Source organism: Podarcis cretensis, assembly GCF_951804945.1.
Source record: "Podarcis cretensis genome assembly, chromosome: 17".
NCBI lineage: Eukaryota > Metazoa > Chordata > Lepidosauria > Squamata > Lacertidae > Podarcis > Podarcis cretensis.
In genome coordinates, this window is record NC_137187.1 from 39,958,338 (window position 1) to 39,971,487 (window position 13,150).

The following is a 13,150-nucleotide window of genomic DNA, read 5'->3' on the forward strand; positions in this document are numbered from 1 at the left end:
CCAGCTTGAGCATACTTCCAGACAACTTGTTCACTGAGCATTCACCCCAATTTGTTTGCAGGGAAATTAAAGGGTCAAAGCAAGTGTTTTCCCACACTCTCCAGCACTTTCCTTATCATGAAAAGTGAAGTCTTTGGGGGAAGCAGGTTTGTTGCACAAGACCTTGAAAACAACTTTAATTGTGCAGCCTGAAATTTGCCAGGATGCAGAAGCACCCCAGGACTCTTACCAGAACAGAAACCTTGGGGCCTTAGGAACCTAGGAACTCTGGGGTTGCAGCGCTCATCTTGCTTTATTGGCCAAGGGAGCCGGTGTACAGCTTCCGGGTCATGTGGCCAGCATGACTAAGCCGCTTCTGGCGAAACCAGAGTAGCGCACAGAAACGCCGTTTACCTTCCCACCAGAGTGGTACCTATTTATCTACTTGCACTTTGTGCTTTCGAACTGCTAGGTTGGCAGGAGCAGGGACCGAGCAACGGGAGCTCACCCCATTGCAGGGATTTGAACCACCAACCTTCTGATTGGCAAGTCCTAGGCTCTGTGGTTTAACCCACAGCGCCACCCACATCCCGTCCTTTGCCTAGGCACTTCTAAAAATTAAACACAGACTCCACCGTATTCCAAGAACACAGCCGTGTGTTAAAACAGCCTGTAATGAGACATCCACTTCCCACACCCAGACCCAGGAAGACCAGGGCTGCATCTGACAAAAAGAGCATCCATCCTTTATGCCAGGTGTGGGGAAGCAGTGGCGCTCCAGATGTTGCAGAACTACAATTCCTATCGGCTGCAGCAAGCATAGCCAATGGCCAGGTATGATGCGAATTGTAGTTTAGTCTGGTCTGTGGAGCCACAGGTTGCCTGGGCCTGCATTGTGATCTCTGGAACAGTGGTGCCCCCTTCATTTAGATCAGCCTGAGCCAGCCTGGCGTTGTCTAGGTGATGTGTGCAGCTCTCCTCGTCCCTGGCCATTGCCCATTCTGGTTGGGGCTAATGGGAGCTGGTCCAGTCCTGTATTGGGGTCTGCAATGTGAGTAAGCTACCAGGGAGGCAGCAAGGCAACAAGAAGTCTTTGTGGGGAAAGAGATATATAAACATAAGGAAAAAAGTTTGGATTCCAATTCTTGGCCTTGTCAAAACGTGTTCTGGAAAGGAGTCAGGAAAGAAGATCAAAGGCAGACATGACATTTTTGCAAGAGCAAACTTAGAAGCTCCTGGATTTTGTTCGGTCCAAGTGTAATTCCCTTCCCGGAGGTTGAGCTCTGAACAACAGCATTACAGAAAAAGCCAGCTAGGCAGGCTCCCAATTGGCTAATACCAATCATCACAAAACCCCTCTCCCACCCTCAAGCCCCAATTCCCAGAAGAATTGCTTTTGGCTTTTGTTGTTGCTCCATTCCTCCTCTTGTTGCTTTTGATGTTGAAATAAAATAGAAGGGGCAATCTGCATGAAGGATTGACAAAGGGAGCATGACTGATGGGCGAGTCAGCGTTCAATGCTCCGAGATGCACATTTGTCACTTCAGTTGCAAAACCAGGTTCACGCCAAGGCTGAAGGAGCCACTGTAAGCTCTCTTTTATGTCCTCCTCTCTCACACCACCCCAACAACTTTCTGTGCCTTCCAGGACAGACTTTCCAACAGCTGCTTACAAACCCCCTGCTATATAGTGCAAGTATCCCCAGCTCCTAACCTGATTTCTCACTCCTTCATCTGCCCAAAGGGGAATGATAAAACTGACCAGCCTCACAGGGCTGTGCTGCGAATGACTGAAATACTACCCATGAAGATATTTGAGCACTAAAAATAAATCCCGTGTTAATTATACTTTGACACTTTGTTTACAAGCTGTACTGGAGGTTAATTTAGAGTATGGTTACCAGACGTCCCCATTTTCCCAGGGACAGTCCCCGGATTTACAAATCTATCCCCGGAAAAAATCCATTCCCGGAATGTCCCCGGATTTCATTAAATGTTCCCGGATTTATATTTTAAGTGTTGTAGATTTATTAGTAGGCAATGAATGTTGCATGATTGGTTCAATGGCATAAGGCACATCATATGGGGATTTCCAGCGAGGCAAAATGGCGGGCACTATGGCAGCAAACAGCTCCTGAAGCCAGCCAGAGCCAACTGCGCTACCAGGCTGGCTCCAGGCTGCTGAGACTGCCTCTGCCACTGCCACCACTGAGGGGGGACTGGGGACACCCAGCGCGTCAACTGAGGGAACTGCTGACACACACACCCCGCAACCCAAATCAAGCCGAGAGTCAGAGTGCCCAGCCAACCAGGTGACTGCCCAGCGGCGCTCCGGGGCCAGTAAAAAACGCAGGGAGAAGGAGAAGGAAGAGAGAGAAAGAGGAAGGAGAAAATGGAGGAGAGCCCTGACCTTGCCGTGCTGCTGCCATAAGGAGGAGAGGCAGGAGAGCACCGGGAGGGCAAGGGCACATGGCCGAGCCCAGGCCTGACCCGAGCCTTCTCCATGGCGGCTAGCACTCCAAGACAGCAGGCCGAGGCCCAGAGGAAGGCTGCACGACAGAGGAGACCACAGAAGAGAAGATACGTCTTCTCTTTTTTAAAAAATATTTTTTTAATAATTGTTTTCTTTTTTTAAAAAAAGCGTCCCTGGATTCTTTGAAAAAAATCTGGTAACCTTAATTTAGAGGTATTGTTTGTGCATCGGAATACTAGGCTGTGTACATCCTGCATTTAAAGCAACTTTAAAAAACATGACCCCCAAAGCATCCCGAGAGACAGTTTGTTCAGGGTTGCTGGGAATCGTAGCTCCGTGAAGAGTACTCTACAGTTCCCAGAATTCTTTGGAGGGAAAGGCATGTGCTTTAAATGTGCACAGCCCTAGTCTCTGCCCCGCTGATGCCTCCTGCAGACGGACCCTTTCCTTGGGTGCCCCCTCACTTGCTTCCACGGCAGGCCTGACTCGAGTTCTGATGGCGCCAGTCCCAGACCTCTCGCGCCATGGATTTGTGGAGCCTGCTGATGATGGCTGTCAGAGCTTAAGAGAGGCCAAGGTGAGCTTAGGGTTTAGCTCTCCTGGGACGTCTTGGCTGGCTTGGCACAGAAGCGATGCTGGCACCCAGGGCAGCGGCTCAGGAGCGTCCTGGAGAGCGATGCTCCACAGCTCAGATATTCCCTTCTTTGGGCATCGCTCCCTCTGGCAAGCAGAGCGCTTGGCTCGGAAGGCAGCACCTCTCGCCTGCCTTTCCGGCTGCAGTTCACGCCAGGAGGAGGGGCGTTCCACTGCATTAAGCCCTTGTTCCTGGACCCTGATGCCACCAGCTGGGCAGGATTTCTCTCGTTAGTGTCCTTGTTCTCTCTCACACATATGCAGACACACAACCACAACCCCTGGCCTTCCCTGGACCTGCTGCCTAGATTTTTTCAAACAGCTGGACAATTTCAGCCGGTCTTGTGGAAATGGAGGAACAAGATACTTCCTCTGGACAGCTGTAAGCAGACCGCAGCACCCACACCCCCTTCACAAACCATTCTCTTGCCACTGCTGCCCCAGAGATCCCAGATGGGCTTTCGCTTCGGCCTTTAAGAGCAGCATGCATGGCCACCTGGTTCTCTGCACTGGAGGACAAGTGGCAACTGCTGAAGTTCTTCCTCCAAGGGGACAGTTGAGGGTGTCATTTTATATGCAGTGTGGCACCCCGGGACATGCGCCGTGCCCACATGGGAGTCTGTGGAGGTGTAGGCCTGGTTCCAGCATGAGACCAGACTTGCACTCTGGCCTGGCCCTCTTGACTCGGCTCAGTGCACGGGAGGCCAGACTGACCCGTCCCATTTCGCTGCCTGAGGCTGTCATAAGAGAATCAGGGTCAGAGAGGGGAATAAAGGAAAAATGATCCTAATGATATCATTCTACCCAAAAGTCCCACAACAATAATAAACTGCCTTAAAGAACGCATTGTTGGGAATATGCCATCTTACTGTGTCTTTTCACGTATCATTGAATGTAATATAATGCGTGCCTTTTTAATGCATCATCTTAACATAACGTGCCTGTTGCCATTCCTGTGTACCTCTTTCTCCATGAAGCTATCCTTTTAATATGTATTTGTGGATGTATCTTTAATGAAATGCCGTACTATGCTGTACTTTTCTGAATGTATCCAAAATGTAGTTTTTAAAGAATGTAACAATCTAAATATTTCAAAATGAATATACTTGACTCAATATTGTATCCAAAAGGCTGCCAAAACTCAATCCACCACACTGCCTCCTACTGGGTCTGCAAACCATACCATGAATACACACAGATAGGGGAGGCAATTAAATATTTATTTCAAGGCGAAGCAGAAGGGGCCGGCCTCCACCGCCAAAGCCTCGCTTACTGAGGTGGTGTGATGGCAGCTTGCGGGTTCTGCCCAAATCTCACCAGAAGCCAACGCTGCAGCCATTTCTCCCCGCTTCTCCAGTGGGGCCCCACCCCACTGGGATTCTGCCTCCCGAGGCAACCTCTGCAGTCGGCCTCATGGGTGGGCCGGCCATGACTAGAGAGGCAAAGCACCCCAAGGAACAGGGGCCAGGTCCCTCACAGGACTTGGTTTGTGCTTTATACCCTCCTTAGATACTAGGCCAGACTATTTGGCTGTGTGCACACTGACCTTTAAAACCCACTCTGTTCCTCAGAAGGGATTTGGCCACTGTGGTTTATCCATCAGAGTTACAATTCCGAGAAACCCTTAACAAACTACAGCACCCAAAATTCTTTGAGGGAAATGATGTGCTCTAAAGGTACAGTATAGAAGCAACCATAGTCCATTGAGCCCAGTATTACCTACTTGGACTGGCACCAGCAGCTATCCAGTACTTTGGCAGCGAGGGGCCTGATCCTCTGCCACCAGCTACTTGGTTGTCTGCATCTAGAGCCTTCCGCATGCAACACATGTTCTCGGTCTCTGAGCCATAGCCCTGCCCCCACTTCAGACCTTCTCTGAGGCGTGCATGCCAAAATGGTGGGCCAACATTAGTTTTGTTACTGGAAAAATCCGAGGGCTCCCTTGGACAAAACAAAGACACCAACCAGGATAACTTGGAGCAAAACAGCAGCCTGTAGGCTTGGCCTTTATTGAACTGTTGCAACAGGGTATTCCCCTCACGTGCAGGAGAGAGGAAAAGACCCAGAATAATGGTGTGCAAGACCTTATAAAAACTTTTGAAATTCCCCTCCTCTAGGTCTAGCCCACCCCCAGAAACATCATGCATACATTACAGAAAGGAGGGGTTGAGGGAGGAGTTGGTGGTAACTTGAGTGTCTTGTCACCTGGCTGGTTCCTCCTTTCCCCCCTCCCCCTGAGTCACTTCCAGGAATTTCCAGGAGACAAAGGGGAGTTTGCAGTTTCCTGCCCCCTGAGGGAAGATCTGATCAGTGTCCTTTGTTTCAGTCCATGCTGAATCCACTCCCATATGCAGGTTCTTTGTGATCTTGATTGTCTTCTGTCTGGGACCATCAGGGTTGGCATAGCAACTGGGCAGGGCACCTGTGTATGTGCTGGGATGCTGAAGGGATTATGGCTGCCCTGTATCAAACCTGCCCCATTTTGTAGTCCTTCCTTCATGGAGTAAAATAAAAGTGGAACAGTGCAAATCCAATGTATGATTGATTTTCTATTTTTCTATGAATTTATAACAGAAATGTGGCGTGTGTGTGTGTGTGTGTGTGAAGTTTACACAAACAGAATGATTGGGGTGGGGGGGTTCCTGCAACAGTTCCCCCCTTCGGAGATAAGATTGCAAAGGTGGCTACTTTGCAATCCTTTTCTCTGCACAATTTAAAGTGGTAAATATTAACCTGCTATTCTCCCTCCCAGATGCGTGTGTCCATGTGAACCTGAAAGGGACTTGGATGTCACATTTCTCAAGGATATTTGCATAGAAATGTAACAGTGTAACAGTGCTCATAGTTAGACATAGGATATCACGTAAAATCAATATTTTGTTGCTCAGTTACTTGTGGTATTTTAGCACCTTGGAATAAATATTTTCTCAATAGTGGCGTATGCTTTACATTTAGCAGGAAGGTCCACTAATGACTGAAAAATGCAGTTTGCTTTGCCCCCCACCATTTTGTGTTCTCAGGTGTCAAAGTAGCTCTTCTGTGGTCTCACATCGGCATCGTGTCACAGTAGTAGCAATCCCTGGTGAATCCACTTAGGGCTTTCATATTAACCATGTTGCCTGGCACTCACCACAGCTGGCACAGGTTTGGGCACGTCAGGAGAGAAATGTCCTTGCCTGGCCATTCTATGGGATTTTATTATTATAGGCTCTGGTCTTGCAGTCGTGGGAAGTTGCTCACTTGCACTTTAAGGACCAAAAAGCTACTTGCAGCCTGGATACACTTGCCCAATTCAAACTGAGTCCAATTTGAATTTATCTTGCCCCATGGTTCTCAACTTTTCAAACCAATCTGTTAAAAGAAACCCATTCTTGAAAGGGCACTTGTCCAAATAAGTCAATTTAACTCTATAAGGGATTATTCCGGCTAAACCAAAGCATACACACCTTCCTGAAGCTTCTCCTTGGTAAAGTTGGCAGATTGCCAGGTGAAACAACTAAATGTGGTTATAAATTTATCTAATTCTAAACATTGGACTACATAATAGCCTGATCTGTAAAAAAAAGCATAAAATGTATGAGAATCCTCCACTGGGGTGTAAGGAATAAGACATTAAACATAAAAACAATTACACACAAAAATAGCCACAAAAATAGCCCCAATTCCCCCCATTTGTGGAAATAACACACTGTCAGACACATTTCAACATTCCTACATAATAATACATAATACAAAACAAACTAATAGTATCAGTTGCATATCTTGAGACAATTGTGATATTTTTACGCATGTATCTTGAGGTTCAAAAGTGAGAAAATGTCCTTGCAATTCAACTCCTCCCCCCTTTGTCAGCCCCGCTCCCCCGGCAGTCTATATCCTTTGAAAGAGATCGCTGTGGCCACTTTGAAAACTTTGGTGTCTGATGCTGTTGCAGGTCTTGTAGTGGCGAAGCTTTTCATTGGATCTGTAGTAACACATTTGTAGAAGAGATATCCTGTAAGGGGCAGGGTTTTGGGGACTTTAAAGACAGTTAAAAAAGGGAAGGGGCGAAAGGCAAAAAGGATGTCGTTCAGTTTCCATGGGAAGCTGCAAATAATAAAAATCTTTGCGGATTAAGCATTTTATTCATTTCAATATTATTATCACATTTCCATATAATTACTGTTATTATCTGCTAAGTTTGTTTGCTTTCCTTCACTTAGTTTTGTTGTTGTTGTTTTTTCATATTATTAAATTAAAAATTACTCCACATGTATAGAAAGAGGACTGTAAAAATACAACAAAGGTTAAAAATAAAAAGAAAGCCAAAAATTAGATTACCAGTCAGATGAAAACAGACTTGACACAAAGACATCAGATTTAGAAAAGAATTATTATTAAATAATACAAAGATATTCTCAAAACCACTGATTACTACTGGACCGAAAGGATGAGAAAACAATGGAAAAGGGCTTAAAATGACTTTCAGTATGTGATGGACATGTCCCCAAAGTAAAACACACACACAATGACCTATGAGGAACCAAAAATAATAATACTCAGGCAAAAAGGTAAACAAATACCAATCCACAAACAATGTTTGGTTGTGCTTCGATTAATTTCATAGACATCATGGAAAAACTGATTAAATAAATGAAAAGAGATCATTTGTAACTTAAAGCGTCAAAGCCACAAAGAGATGGAAGTCACTAATACAGCAGGGATTCAGACTTGTTTCACAGAACAGGAAAGAAAGTTGCTGTGGGAGAAAAGAAGGGACAAACACTTTGTTATCGGGGTTCACATATCCTGTTAAAAGGGAAAAATTATTTCATGTGAGATACTTGTCCGGAAATGCTGTTCCTAAAATGCACACAAAGTCTGTGATTTAAATCCCTTGGGGGGGGGAGTGCTTTGATATTTACCTGTGAAAAGAATTTGGCATGTTAATCATGTTAAGATTTGAAACTTGGCAACCTCTTGACTTTGATGGTCCAGTACTTAACACCTTTTGTCTTACGGAAGCCCCTGGAGCAAAAGACACATTAAGGGTGATTTCCCTCAGTGGCTCCAAGTTTTTACATAAGGAAATTTGGATAAATTTCCCCCTTCAGCCCAAGCTCCTCTCACTCCCTACAGTTCCCCCTCCTCTCTCTCTATCTCTCCCCCCTTTTGCTGATCTAGCCTCTGTGCATGTGCAGGGTTCATGTCTCAGCAAACCTTTTATACTATTGAAAATGTTGAAACCTTTGGCTAAATTACCATTTGAATAAAGGAAAATGAAGGGTAAGGCGTAGATTTAAAAAATAGGGCTAGATTTTTTTAAACTGAGCAATTAAAGTATTCAATAAAGTTAGCAATTGTAGCCCAAGCAAAAAGGACTGCTTCCTTTATGTACAGGAAAGGGCTAATATCCCTCTGGCCATTCGCGGAACAATGCCACGCCCTTATATATGGGAAAAAATGGCCAGAGAGTCAGAATTTATAGGATATTTTTTTTTTTTTTTTTTTTTTAACATTCTCAGTCATTTCAGCCTTACCATTTGCAGACAAATTTTGCTGCCCTTTATTTACAGGATAAATGGTCAAGACTCATATGTATTTTATGTGCTTAAACTTTGAATTGACTTAGAAGTTTGATTTATTTATTTTTTTTTAATAGTAGAGAAAATGATAAACACTGTAATCACTCAAATGCTTGAAATTACCAGTTCTGCTTCAAAACATCACGGATTTTTACCTCTCACCTTTTTTAAAGAAAAACAAAGAGCAAAGTTGGGCTGAATTTCAACTCATCACATGCTTGCAGACACATGGCCCTCCACACAGCCACAAATTGGGAGAGCTGAAAGGGACCCTTGGGTCATCTAGTCCAACCCTAAATACAGTGTTCATAGCAAGATTTCAAAGCAAGATTTGCAGTACCAAAAGGACATATACATTTAAGTACAGATTTTTAACTGGGAAAGGAAACATCTATGCTCGTATCATGTACTAAGGAAGAGAAAAAGAAAAGTAGCCAACTTTACACAGAGCCGTTTTAGCAGATCTTGAGATAGTTTGAGTGAGTTTGCTTCCTTCAAGTTCCTAGAGAAATTATCTTTAAAGGAAGATTGAAGTGAACATTTTTCCTAAGAGGGAGAGGATCTCTTATAAAACATAGTTAAAACAGCCATAGATTTGATTTAAAAGGAATACAAAAGTGAGTTTTTCCTGAACTTGCATAGGAATAGTAAGCCTAATCTATGCCCCCCCCCTTGCAGTTTCCTTTAAAGGAAGCTTACTTGGGAGTAAATTTACCTAGCACAGAAGTAAGAAGGAGAAGTGGGGGGGGGGGGGAAACATGAAAGAGACAGAATGAAACAAGGTGGGCATTTTCTAAGAAAAGAGGCCAGGAAGTCTTATAGAGACTGATATCAGGACTGGACTCAGATAAACAATTTTGCTGGCTATGGAAGCCTCTACATTTAAAACCAATTTTTAATACCAATTTTTTCTTAGAAAGAACACATTTTCATAGGCAGATGTTTAATGAAATACATACACTGCATTTTAGCTTGAGAGAGCAGTTGGCTCTACTAGGCTTTTGCAGCAGAAACATTAGTTTTTTTCACAGCACATTTCAAAATACTGGAAAGAAATACTGGAACACGGATATAAACTCATAAACTCAAACGTAGCAACATAACATTATCTACCATCAACTTAAAATCATACTCCTCACTCAAGCTACTCGGAGGAAGACTCCTTGGAGCCTCTCTCAAAGAACAAACATTTGCACACTTCATTCTAATGATTTATTTATTTATTTATTGGTCCTGTTTAAGACTGATGAGGCCCAACATGGCTTCCTTAGATTTAAAATTTCGAAGCATGCTTGCAATTTAAAAACTATGTGCATTTAAGAACAGTCTGTGGATGCCGGAGCCAATGTAAACACAAACCCTTTAAATATTTCCAAATCTTTGAGTACATCTCTTATTTTTTTTTTCTTATTTTTTTTTGAGAAACTAAGATCTCAAATGCATGGGCTCCCAGGCTGGGCTATTATATCTACTGCCTTCTGAGCACCATTAAATTTACGGTTTCTTGTTCTAGCTTTAGGTTCTAGTTTAACAACCCAAATTTGATGTGTTCAGCTCTCCCTAAGGGTTCAAACCCTGATTTTGTTAAAGGATCCCTGGGGTGGCCACTGTGCCCTGGGTTCCAGGTGGTGGGCCTAAGCCACCCACTAAAAGTTACAATGGTCTCGTACTTTGTACTTGGAAAGACCATTTTGCCCCTTTATTTTTTATTTTATTTTTCCCAATTGGAGATGACAAGCTGGAGGGGCATATTAGAATCCTCTCTGGGGCAAAAAGGCTTCAAGGAAGCTTTGTTGCCAGGAGGAGTCCAGTTAGGGTGTTTAGTGAGCTCCCATTCTCTCATATGTTATTATTAGGCTTTTTTTCTTCTTTTTTTCGTTAACGAAGTACGCTAAAGACAGAAAGAGTGGACGCACACACACAAGGGAAGAGGGGCAATGGGAAAGAAAGGGGGGACAGATAAAAGATCCTTTCAGTACTCAAAGTACCCTTGACTAACACAATTCCTACTTATCTATAAACCACGAATTAATTTCTGGAAATCTCAAACCTGAACCTGAAACAAAACCACGGGTCTCTGCCCGGAAACTCAAACCACGGGTCTCTCTGCCCGGAAACTCAACCACGGGTCTCTCTGCCCGGAATTCCTTACCTCAGCGCTGTTTACAAGACAATTTCCCCCTCTACCCTCCACGACAGCCTCCTGCCTAGCCTTTGAGACTAAGTTCGGAACCCCTACTGGACGCTTGCACTGTGCAATGCCAGATTAAGGCCCGAGAAAATGAAGGTTTGGAAAGGAAACAAACAACCTTGCGTTCTCACGTACCCAGGTCATCCCTAACAAAGGTCGCCAGGCAGGAGGGGCAGCTTTGTTTGCATAATTAGAGGAGAGAGAGAGAGAGAGAGAGAGAGAGAGAGCTTTGAAGGATGCCTCTGGACGACTCCGAGAGAGGGACATCAGAGAAAAACAGTAAAGAGCCACGCTTTCCCGGACTCAATTCCAAGACGGAAAACGGGGGAGAAAAGGGATAGAGAGATTAAGACGTTCCTGGACGACCCCGAGAGGGAACATCGGAAAACAGTAAAAGTACCACAATTTCCCCGGACACGTTCCGCGTAAGAAATTGGGGGGAGAGAAAGGGAAAGGTTTTGGCGTTCTGCATAATTAGAGGAGAGAGAGAGGAGAGAGAGAGTGCTTTGAAGGACGCCTCTGGACGACTCCGAGAGAGGGACGTCAGAGAAAACAGTAAAGAGCCACGCTTTCCCGGACTCAATTCCAAGACGGAAAACGGGGGAGAAAAGGGATAGAGAGATTAAGACGTTCCTGGACGACCCCGAGGGGGAACGTCGGAAAACAGTAAAAGTACCACAATTTCCCCGGACACGTTCCGCGTAAGAAATTGGGGGGAGAGAAAGGGAAAGGTTTTGGCGTTCCTGGACGACCCCGAGGGGGAACGTCAGACAGTAAAGTTCCGCGACCTCCCTGGCCACTTTCCGAAAGGGGAGGATCGGGGGAGAAAAGGATAAAGCTGAACGTTCCTGGCCGACCCCGAGAGGGAACGTCGGAAATGAAAGAAGGAAAGTCTGGCTGTCGTGAGGACGCTGCTTCTCCACCCCCCTCCCAATGTATTTACTTCAAACCATACTCACGTTTGAAGATGTCCCCCGTGGATCCCGGGATCCTTTTTCTTTTTAGCCGGCTTGACCTCGCCTTTGCTCCCCCTGGTTAGGCTTTTGGTGACGATTGATTACCGCCCGCAAAGAGGAGGCAGGGAGAGGAAGAAGGATCCCTGGGCTAAGGTTGCCCAGTGGCGCCCGATCCCCTCTATCTCCCCTCTCACCTTTGCAGGAGAACCAAGTGTCCCTGAGCATGGTCGCCAAACTGTTACCGGAAAAATCCGAGGGCTCCCTTGGACAAAACAAAGACACCAACCAGGATAACTTGGAGCAAAACAGCAGCCTGTAGGCTTGGCCTTTATTGAACTGTTGCAACAGGGTATTCCCCTCACGTGCAGGAGAGAGGAAAAGACCCAGAATAATGGTGTGCAAGACCTTATAAAAACTTTTGAAATTCCCCTCCTCTAGGTCTAGCCCACCCCCAGAAACATCATGCATACATTACAGAAAGGAGGGGTTGAGGGAGGAGTTGGTGGTAACTTGAGTGTCTTGTCACCTGGCTGGTTCCTCCTTTCCCCCCTCCCCCTGAGTCACTTCCAGGAATTTCCAGGAGACAAAGGGGAGTTTGCAGTTTCCTGCCCCCTGAGGGAAGATCTGATCAGTGTCCTTTGTTTCAGTCCATGCTGAATCCACTCCCATATGCAGGTTCTTTGTGATCTTGATTGTCTTCTGTCTGGGACCATCAGGGTTGGCATAGCAACTGGGCAGGGCACCTGTGTATGTGCTGGGATGCTGAAGGGATTATGGCTGCCCTGTATCAAACCTGCCCCATTTTGTAGTCCTTCCTTCATGGAGTAAAATAAAAGTGGAACAGTGCAAATCCAATGTATGATTGATTTTCTATTTTTCTATGAATTTATAACAGAAATGTGGCGTGTGTGTGTGTGTGTGTGTGAAGTTTACACAAACAGAATGATTGGGGTGGGGGGGTTCCTGCAACAGTTTTAAAAAAGCGGAACCTGAAACAAAGTTTTGCAGCATGGAATACTGCTGTTCAGAGTTTCTCCCCTCCTGAGCTTTCCATTTTTGCCAGCAGAAAGGGGTACAGTGGCCCCTGGTCTCTCATCAGCCACCTCCCTGAGCTTACTGGAGGGAGAAGGGTAAGGCAGCAGGGAGGGCAGCGCAGGAGGGGTGCCGTAGCACGAGCGCTGGATTGGCTTCACCACCCCTTAGAGATTTCTAACAAAATAATTGTTTGCACTTCCACAAACCTTTGGGGTTCTCCCAAACCCACTGACACCTCCCTCTGTGCAGAGGGTGCTGTTCTGGTTACGTTAGGATCCACAGTCAGCAAACTCAGGGTTGGTTCAGAGTTCAGTGTTGGT